Source organism: Papio anubis, chromosome 17 (genome assembly GCF_008728515.1).
Source record: "Papio anubis isolate 15944 chromosome 17, Panubis1.0, whole genome shotgun sequence".
Lineage (NCBI taxonomy): Eukaryota > Metazoa > Chordata > Mammalia > Primates > Cercopithecidae > Papio > Papio anubis.
This window is the reverse complement of record NC_044992.1, coordinates 69,498,196-69,508,228: the sequence shown is the minus strand read 5'-3', so window position 1 is coordinate 69,508,228 and position 10,033 is coordinate 69,498,196. Positions and strand designations below refer to the sequence as shown.

The window sequence follows — 10,033 nt, the reverse complement described above, 5'->3', positions numbered from 1 at the left end:
CATGCTTTGAAACGTCTGTGGATGAAAGAGACAAATTCCCTGCTCTCGTTTCCCTTCAGGGTCCCATGAGCTCCTTTCTTCTTTCTGCCATATTTTAAGCCCTCGGGTAGTCAGATTCACAAACCACCCTCTAAAGGGTCGTCAAATGTCTGTTGTATTGTGTTGTGTATTTCCCCTCCCGAGAACCCACATCCCTTAGAAGGATCTGAAGGCAGAGGGAACTGACATGGAGGCTTTTGCCTTGTCTATTCGTTTTCTTTACATTCATTTAATTCTCCACTGCAGAGAACCTGCATCTTTTGTATTTCTCAAAGGTACAGGTATTATCACATGCTCCAGAAGGGAGTGCAAAATAACATCTTCAAAATAGGCAGCGCCCACGAAGTAGACTGCCGCTACATAAATGAGGAATCCAGGTGTCTGGATGGACCAATCATTGTAATAAGCAGAACTTCACTTTTTGGAAAATTGAACCAAAATACATTATTTAGCATTGTCTTTGACGTTGGATTTGTGGCTCTCACCTCAGTTCCTCTCTGGTTCCTCCCCTCCCTCAGTTTAATCAGGCAAAAATCGTCCTCTTCTCCAATGATATTAGACTCTGAGCAACAAGAAAAGGCAGAACTATAGAGACTGTATGTTCTGAACCCCAAACTGGACTCATAGTTTGGCATGTGGACCTGTGACAGTAGAGAGAATGTTTGAAGCTGAAGTTGACCCAGAAACGTTGAGGCGTATGGTGGCCATGAATCTTACGACTGCAGAGCAGTGATACATATTAGTGGTTGTTTGAACTGATAAAGTATGAGTAGGAACCCCAGGCACAACTGTAACAATGGGTACGTTCATGTTTGGGGTTGGTCATCCTCTTATCAGCCCTGCCACCACCATCTTATAACCAAGGTATAAATTGATCATCTGTAGGGCTGGCCTGGTGGCTCAGGCCTGTAATTCCAGCACTTTGGGAGGTCAAGGCAGACAGATCAGGAGGTCAGGAGATGGAGACCATCCTGGCTAATATGGTGAAACCCCATCTCTACGAAAAATACAAAAGATTAGCTGGACGTGGTAGCGGGTGCCTGTAGTCCCAGCCACCCGGGAGGCTGCGGCAGGAGAATCACTTGAACCCGGGAGGCAGAGGTTGCAGTGAGCCAGGAAGGCGCCACTGCACTCCAGCCTGGACGACAGAGCTGGACTCCGTCTCAAAAAAAAAAAAAAAAAAAAAAAAAGGCAAAACCAACAAAATTACGTTTAAGAGGATTAAATGTTAAATGTATCTCTTAAATTAAAATGTCAACTAACTGAGGACAAATGAAGAAGACCTAGCTGGATCCAAGGTCATAAAAAAATTCTAGTTATAGATGACCACATGCTCGACAAGGCAAATGTGTGAACTGATCGGTTTAAGACAGTAACAGCAACACTATGTTAAAATAGTGTCCGGTTTAAGAGATTGCACTCTGAGCTGGTCAGATCCCAAATGGAGTATTTTGGCCAATTCTGGGCACTACGGTGCAAGAAAGAAATCGACAAAGTTAGAGACTGACTCAGAATACAGCCAGTCGTTGGTGGAAATCCTCCAGTCTGACCAACAGCTGAAGAAGCAGGAGAGACTGGTGCAGGGAAGAAGAGACAAGCAAGGCAGGATGGCTGTCTTCAGGTATTTTTGAAAATCCCATATGCAAATAGGCACAGATATGTTCTCTGAGACCCTAAGAGGCCAACTGAAGATCAGCGGGTGGTAGATACCAGGCAACTTTCGGTTCTGTTCAAATATACACTGCACCCTACAAAATGGAGTTTCCGTCAAATGGAGTTATTAATAGAAACTCCATTTTGTAGGGTGCAGTGTATACTGCTCAGGTGATGGGTGCACCAAAATCTCACAAATCACCACTAAAGAACTTACTCATGTAACCAAATACCACCTGCACCCCAACAAGCTATGGGAAGAAAAAGAAACTCCATTTTGAAAGGTAGCAAGATCTACATCTGTGCAGGGATTTAAGCGGAAAGGCAGGATGATCATGTCCCTATCTCCATGGCTATTGCAAAACAGATTACTGTGTTGTGCAAAAATGTTAACTAGCTCAGGGGTTCCCAAAGTATGTTCCCCAGACCAGCGGCATTGGCTTTACCTAGGAGCTTGTTAGAAGGGCAATTTCTCAGACCCCATTGCCAGACTCAGTGAATCCAAACCTCTGGGGATGAGGTCCAGGTATCTGCATCTTATCCAGTCCTCCAGGTGATTCTGAGGCAATGAAAATTGGAGAGAAATAAAGGCACCTTTTTGGGGCTTGTATTTGCGTATAATACCCCTCTCCAAGCCCAGTCACTTCCTACCACACACTGGTGCCTGAATTACTCCATCCTCCTATTTCTGTTGATTTTACACGTATAATTTGCATCCTAATGATGGACTCTTAAAGGGAAAAGCTTCAGGACTCCAACAAATGATTGCTTTTCAATGAAAATGTAAGAAAGCTGGGCTCAGCTCTCCCTGCTTGTCACCAATAGATAACAACTGAACTGCGTTAGAAAAATGTGATAAATTTACAGGGGCCTTTCAGACAAGCAGCAAGGCGTAGGGTGTCGGTTCTCAAACTTTCTGTTGATGAGAATCACCGGGGTAGCTTGTTTGCATTACAAATTCACCTTAGGTCTAGATGAGGCCCATGAATCTGCATGTCTAATCAGCTCCCCAAGCGATTCTGATGCCGTTGTCTTCCCACTATGCTGATAATAATATTGGAATAGAGACTAGAACCTTAAAGTGAGGAGTAAGGATGCGTCTCAACTCCACTGTTCACTAATTGTTTGACCTTAGGCAAGTTTCTGGGCCTCTGACTTCTCCTTTGTACTCCTCACTGAGTTAGAGATACTCACTGAATATTTATTGCCGTGTATTACGTGCCAGAGAGTGAACTAGGTGCCAGGGATTTAAAACTGCGAGCCGTGCTTGAGCTATGATTACAATGCATACAAGGTGCTGCAGGAGACAGAAGAGACTCAGGTCATTCTGAAGGGCTCAGGAAGACTTCTCCAAGGGCCTCAGATCTGAGTCTTGAAAGATGCAAGGGAAAGCAGTAATAGGTCAGAAACTGATGGAAGGGCATTGAAGAAAGAGGAAATGGTCAGAGTAAAGGAAACCAAAGAGAGCTTGCAGTGCAGCACTTTCAGGAGGCTGGAAGACATCAGTGAGGCTGCAACAGACCAGGTAAGAGGAGATGGGAGAGATGAGCAGAGGCCAGATTATTATTATTATCTTTTTTTTGGAGATGGAGTCTCGCTCTGTCACCCAGGCTCAAGTGCAGTGGCACAATCTTGGCTCACTGCAACCTCTGCCTCCCGAGTTCAAGCAATTCTCCTGCCTCAGCCTTCCGAGTAGCTGGGGCTACGGTCACACACCACCAAGCCCAGCTAATTTTTTGTATTTTAATAGAGATGGGGTTTCACCATGTTGCCCAGGCTGATCTTGAACTCCTGAGCTCAGGCCATCTGCCTGCCTCGGCTTCCCAAGGTGCTAGGATTACAGTTGTGAGCCACCACACCCGAGGCTAGATCATGGATACAAGGAGCATCTCATGTGACCTTAAGGAGTTGGGGACTTTATCCTTAAGGCAATATGGAGCTCTTGGATGATGCCAGACATTATTACACTTGACTGTTAGAAAGAGCTCCCTGGGAACATTGTGGCAGATGACCTGGAGGAGGAAGGGCCAGGGAGGAGGTGATGGCAGGGGGTAGGCGGCCTGCACAGTTCTGCAGCCAGGAAACTAGAACTTATGGAATCCCCTAGAGTAGCAACAGAAGTTAAACAGAGAAGACCCACTTGAAAGATAACTTTAACTTCAACTCTGGGGGCTTGAAGTCTGAGTTATCTGGAAGGTAAGGAGGATGATAAAGGATGTTGCCCCATTGTCTTTCTCAGTGAGAAAGGATGGATGGTGAGGCAGGGGCTACGGAAGGAGGAGTAGGCTGAGCTCGAGTCTTTGGGTGGGACCCTGAGGAAGAAGGGATGAGCCTGGTTTGGTACATTTGGAGTTGCAGCCACCTGGGACACGTCAAGTGGTGACGGTCAGACTTGGGGTGTCTGGGCTGGAGAAGTCTCCTGGGGATGGTCTGCACAGGGCTGGAAGTTGGAGGCAGGATCATAGATGATGAGCTTGGGGGTAGGGATGAGGAGGGATGGTGAGAAGGCTGAGTGCCGAGCCTGAGAAGCACCAAAGAGAGAAGAAAACCCTAAAGGAGGCTGAGAAGGGACAGCCAGAGATGCTGAATCCCACAGGATGCCCCATGGAACTGGAGGGGACACAAGGGGAACGGGGTTGAGAAAGGAGCACGTGGCCAACGGTGTCCATGTGGTAAGAACAGGAGCGCACCGATGGAATCAGGCAGCCTCAAGGTCATTTTGTCCTCAGGAAGGCAGAGCAGGGGACAGCAGCAGGCTGCAAGGTGAGAGGAAGGCTGGAGACAGAGACTGAGAGTGAGGAGGAACCATGCCATTGGTTGGGCCACTGTGGTGGATTGAAATGTGTCCCCTAAAAAGATATGTTGAAGTCCTCACTCCCCACACCTCAGAATGTGATGTTATTTGGGAATAGTCTTTGCAGACAAAGTCGAAGCAAAGTCATTAGGGTGGTTCCTAACCCAGTACAACTGTGTGCTTTCTAAAAAGGGGACATTTGGATGCAGAGACGCACACACAGGGAGGAGCCCATGTGAGGATGAAGGCAGAGATCGGAGTGATGCTTCTATAAGCCAAGGAACACCAAAGATTGCCAGCAAGCCATGAGAAGCTAGGGAAAAGGCCTGGGACAGGTTCTTCCTCTGAGCCTTTAGAAGAACCCAGCCCTGCTGACACCTTCATCTTGGACTTCTGGCCTCCAGAACTAGGAGAGAAGAAGTTTCTGTTGCTTAAGCCACGCAGTGTGTGATACTTCTTATGGCAACCCCAGGACGCTCACACTATGAAAGGAAGGAATGGGACTGAAGGTCAATGTGAAACCAATAAAGTGGTTTTGGTTCAGTGTTTTGTTCTGTTTGTAAAGAGAGAGACTCAAGCAGTGAATGTGCTGAGAAGAGTGAGCCAGAAAAGAGGACCCAGATGGGGAAGATGTTCTAAAGGGGTTGCATATGGAATAAGAAAGGTCTTTGGGCACGTGGTGGAGGCAGGACCCTGTCAATGGTACAGGGAGAGAGAGGATCACTTCTGTCACTGACAGCAGAAGAGGCAATAGAGACAGCTGCAGAGGCAGGTAAGTCTACATGCATGTGTGTGTGTATGTGTGCATAAGCACATGCCTGTGCTTACATGTGAGTGTGTGTGCATAAATGTGCATGTGAGTGCTTGTGTTTGTGTGTGTGTACGTGTGTGAGCTTGTATGTGTGCATGCATGCATGCATGTGTTGGGGAGTGGTCTGTAAAAATGGAGGACATTATACCCAGTCTTCTTTATTTCTTCAGTGAAGTTGAAAGTGGCCTAAGATTTCTTTTAGATCTGAAGTTCTATTACTAGGTATCGAGTATAAATTATTGTTTTATTTTATATTAATAGCATTGCTGTTAAATTTACTGTTTGTGGTGTATTAAAACTAATAGAAAAACATACACCTTGTATCTTTGCCTATTATTAAAACAAATTCCAGCCTCCGAACTATATAGGACCACATATCTAAACTATGGAAGGCATATTTCATTTGCCTTTGTGTCTTTGGGTCTGAATCATAAAGTGACACTTTCGATGTTTTGGAGGCCAGCCTTGGTCAGCACTCGGACATTGCAAAGTTCTGTCTTTCCATTGAGTCTATCCCTAGAAGACTCAGGGGTGGAAATCTGTGGAGGGCATCTGGGTATGGAACAGGAGATGACTGAGGAAGTTGAGATGAGGATGTCACCTGTTCAGGGGATCTCAGGCACTGAAAACAGCCTTATTTATCTGGGCCCTGTGATACTGGGCAGATGGTTTTGGGGGCACTGCAGTTGCTTTGATCCAGTTCTGTGAAACTGGCAACCTGGGGTACCAGGGAGAGAGAGAAGGTGGTTCAGGCTGCGGACTGTTGTGGAAAGGAGGATCGCTCATGGCTGTTACCCCGATGGGCTTCTCTGGCCCCACTTCAGGTGATAGATCTGGTGATAAACCGGAAGCAGGGCTTTGTGTCAACAGCCAGTCACTTTTGGATTTGCCCTTTGAGTGAACTCTTCTTTCCAGGGCTAGCTCCTTCACTGTTTCATTAATTAAGCAAACATTTGCAAGCACCTGGCATCGGCAAAGTCCTACAGACTTTCCGAGCTAACCTGGCCACCCCTCCTGTCCTCCCTCCAGAGCCACTGATGATCGGAGCAAGGATGTGAAGAAGGTAGACACAATTTTACCTCCCCATTCTCCTTGTTCTCTTTTCTGTAACATCACCTTCCATAATCTGTCATTTGCTGCTTACTGTGTTTGTGGTTTATCGTAAGATCGTCAGCTTCACCAGTACAAGATCCTTGTGCGTTTTGTTCACTAATGTATTTCAAGCACCTAGAACAGAGTTGGCACTGGGTGCTCCACAAATATTTTTGCTAAATTAATGAAATTAGGTAAACGGATTAATGTCATAAGAAGGTTAACATCAACGTGCTGTAGAAGAAATCACATCTAGGTATTAGATGTGAGGGTGGGTCAGGGAAAGCTCCCTAAGGGATATGGGATCCAAGATGGCTTTAGAGGGATGGATAGGGTTCTTCTTTCCTTCCTTTCCTCTTCCTGTCCTTTCATTTCCTCCTTCCATCCTCTCCTTTCTTCCCTCCTTTTTTCCCTTTCTACCTACCTTCCCTCTCTCCCTCCCTCCCTCCTTCCTTCCATCCATCATATTCTCTTCCTTCCTCGCTTCCTTCCTCTTTCTCTTTTTCTTTTATCTTAGTAGTGTACCAATTATTCAGAGACTCAGGACAACACAGAAGAAATAACAGCAATTTGACATTTATTTATTTATTATTAATTTTTTGAGACAGAGTCTCTCTCTGGTGCCCAGGCTGGAGTGCAGTGGCTCAGTCTTGGCTCACTGCAACCTCCACCTCCCGGGTTCAAGAGATTCTTCTGCCACAGCCTCCCGAGTAGCTGGGACTACAGGCATGCACCACTACGCTTGGCTGATTTTTTTTTTGCTTTTAGTAGAGATGGGGTTTCACCATGTTGACCAGGCTGGTCTCAAACTCCTGACTTCAAGTGATCCACCTGCCTCGGCCTCCCAAAGTGCTGGGATTACAGGTGGAAGCCACCGCGCCCAAACCAGAAATTTGACATTTATGACAGGTATTTCCTGAGACCTTTGTAGAACCCAGTTAAAAAAAAATCTTTAATGTATTATATAATTTTAAAATTTTTTCCCTCTCCCAAGTAAACCAAAATGCACGCTTGATTGCGAGTAGACAATGAAAAGGACTATTTTAGTTATCTGTTGCTGAGAAACGAATTATTATTCCAACATTTAACAGCTTAAGACAACAAACATGTGTGCCTCACACCGTTTCTGAGAATCTGGAATCCAAGAATAGTCTTGCAGAGCGAGTCTTTCGTGAGGTTGCAGTCAAGCTGTCAACCTGGTCTGTAATCTCCGAAGATGTGCCAGAGCTGGAGCGTCTTCTCCGGGGGCACTCACATGGCTGTGGGAAGGAGGCTTCAGTCCCTTGCCACAGGGACTGTTCCACAGGGCCACTCATGACATGGCTCACCCCAAAGTGAGGAGTGCAAGAGAGAGAGCACCATGGCTGAAGCCAAAGCTCTTCCTAATTGAACATCAGAAGCACACCACTTCTGCCTGATGCCATTGGTCATCCAGACCAACCGTGGCATGGTGTAGAAGGGGACCACACAGGGTGTGAGTGCCAGGAGGTGGAACCCTTGGAGCCGTTTTGGAGACTGACTCCCATCCACAACAAATCCACATTGCAACCGAATGCCACGAGGTCAGCTGGGCTCATTCACATCACATACAATTCACACTCCTGGCGTCATGACCTGCCATGGCTTTTCAGGTTCTGGCTGAATTCTTGGCAAGGTAGGGACATCGGTTTGCTGGGAATGCCATGTTTTTGGGATTTCCTTCATCTTCCTGGGTGAATTCCCTTTTTCTTATACCAATGGGATTGGACTCTGTGACTAAGGTCCCATCTAACTCTCAAACTCTATTCAGTTCCAGTAATTCGATCAGTGGATGGCTACAAAAAAGAGAAAGTCTTCAAAGAGCAGATGGCATTTGCACTTGAAAAGCTCCACTGTGTTGAGATGGATGGAATGTGTCCCATCAAATGTACAGACTTAGAGATGACATCAAGATGCGGTTACGGTAACTACAGAAGGCTCCTGTTAGAAGGCAGAATCTAAACAGTCTGGCTTAGAAAGTGAGCCACTGGGCTGAGCTAAGAGTTTGGATGTGGTTCTGCAGGTGGTGAATGTGGCAAAGATGGTTCCACCCAAATCCATACTATACTTCCCCAGTGTGAGTTCCCACTGAGAAGGGGCATCTGTGTCCAGCCAGGACTACATTTCCCAGAACCCCTTCTCTTCTGGGCAGGGCCATGTGACCAGTTCTGGATGAAGGAATGTGAGCCGAAATGATGTGATTCATGTCCACACTAAGGCAATTGAGAGACAGTTGTGCTCTCTCTTCTAGGGCAATTGAGAGGCAGTTGTGCCCTCTCCTGCCAGGATGCAGAGGACCCAGGAGATGGAAGAGCCTCAAAAGGAAAAGGGCCCATGTCCCTAAACTTTAAGAGGGGAAACATCTCCTGAAAGCCAGGAACACCAGATGAATGAAAAGTGCACATGTATTAGGTAAATCCACTGAGAGTTGTTGTGGTTGTTATTGTTTTTTTTGTTATAGCAGCTGCCAGTCTTCTAACACACAGTAGGAAACCTTTGTGGTCTTTCAACAGGGATTGCAAAATAAAAATAGTCTCAGGAAGACGAATAAGCCATGGACAGGCAGGATGGTGTGATACGGGGAGGGAAACACTGAAGCCTAAGAGATGAGTTAGGAAGCTGTCACGAGGTTGTGACGTGGTAAAACCTGAAGAAGCCTAGCATCCCCGTCCCTGCCTGTTTCACAGCAGAATTTATAGAAAAGACAAAAGTAACGATAACCTTATTTTCCTTTGCTTATTACACGCCAGACATTAGCTATGTACTTTATGCACGTTATCTTTTTAAATATTTTTAGTTCTTATTTAAATGTTTCTCTTGCTATATTGTATGTATTAAAAACAGTTTGGCTTTTTGGGATAGAGTCTCACTCTATCACCCAGGCTGGAGTGCAGTAGCGTGATCATAGCTCACTGCAGTGTTGACCTCCCAGGCTCAGGTGATCCTCCTGCTTCAGCCTCCCGAGTAGCTAGGACTACAGGCTTGTGCCATTACGCCCAGTTAATTTTTTGACTTTTTATAGAGATGGGGGTCTCACTTTGTTGCCCAGGCTGGTCTCCAACTCCTAGGCTCAAGTGATCCTCCCGCCTCAGTCTCCCAAAGTGTTGGGATTACAGACATGAGCCACCACGCCCGACCTTAAAAACAGTTTTAAAATGCAAAGTAATTCGTGTATATAATTATTATTATTATTTGGAGACAGAGTCTCACTCTGTTGCCCAGGCTGGAGTGCAGTGGTACAATGTTGGCTGTCTGTAACCTCTGCCTCTGGTGTTCAAGTGATTCTCCTGCCTCAGCCTCTTGAGTAGCTGGGATTACAGTGTGCACCACCATACCCAGCTATTGTTTTGTATTTTTAGTAGAGACAGGGTTTCACCATGTTGGCCAGGTTGGTCTTGAACTCCTGGCCTCAAGCAATCCACGTGCCTCTGCCTCCCAAAGTATTGGGATTACAGGAGTGAGCCACTGCGCCCATGTATATAGTTTTAAAAGACAATTATGTATTACTTATTTTGAAACAAAACAAGCAAACAAACAAACAACAACAACAACAAACCCAGTCTCATGTCCTGCAAGCCTCCTCACTCTGAATTGCTATCCCAGAGTCAACTACTTTCAAATCCTTT

General features: G+C 46.0%; 1 long non-coding RNA gene across 3 annotated transcripts; it reads left to right on the top strand.

Annotated features, from left to right (window-relative positions):
- The first annotated feature begins 1,210 nt into the window (after positions 1 to 1,210).
- On the top strand, positions 1,211 to 9,348 carry LOC103879012. 3 transcript variants are annotated; one of them, XR_002517811.2, is made up of 4 exons: positions 1,211 to 3,217; positions 4,679 to 5,258; positions 7,481 to 8,043; positions 8,179 to 9,348. It is a non-coding gene; the product is annotated as an uncharacterized LOC103879012 (long non-coding RNA). The 3 variants fall into 3 exon arrangements; XR_002517812.2 differs by having other exon boundaries at positions 7,481 to 8,331; positions 8,659 to 9,348; XR_002517810.2 differs by having other exon boundaries at positions 7,481 to 9,348.
- The last annotated feature ends 685 nt before the right edge of the window (positions 9,349 to 10,033 follow it).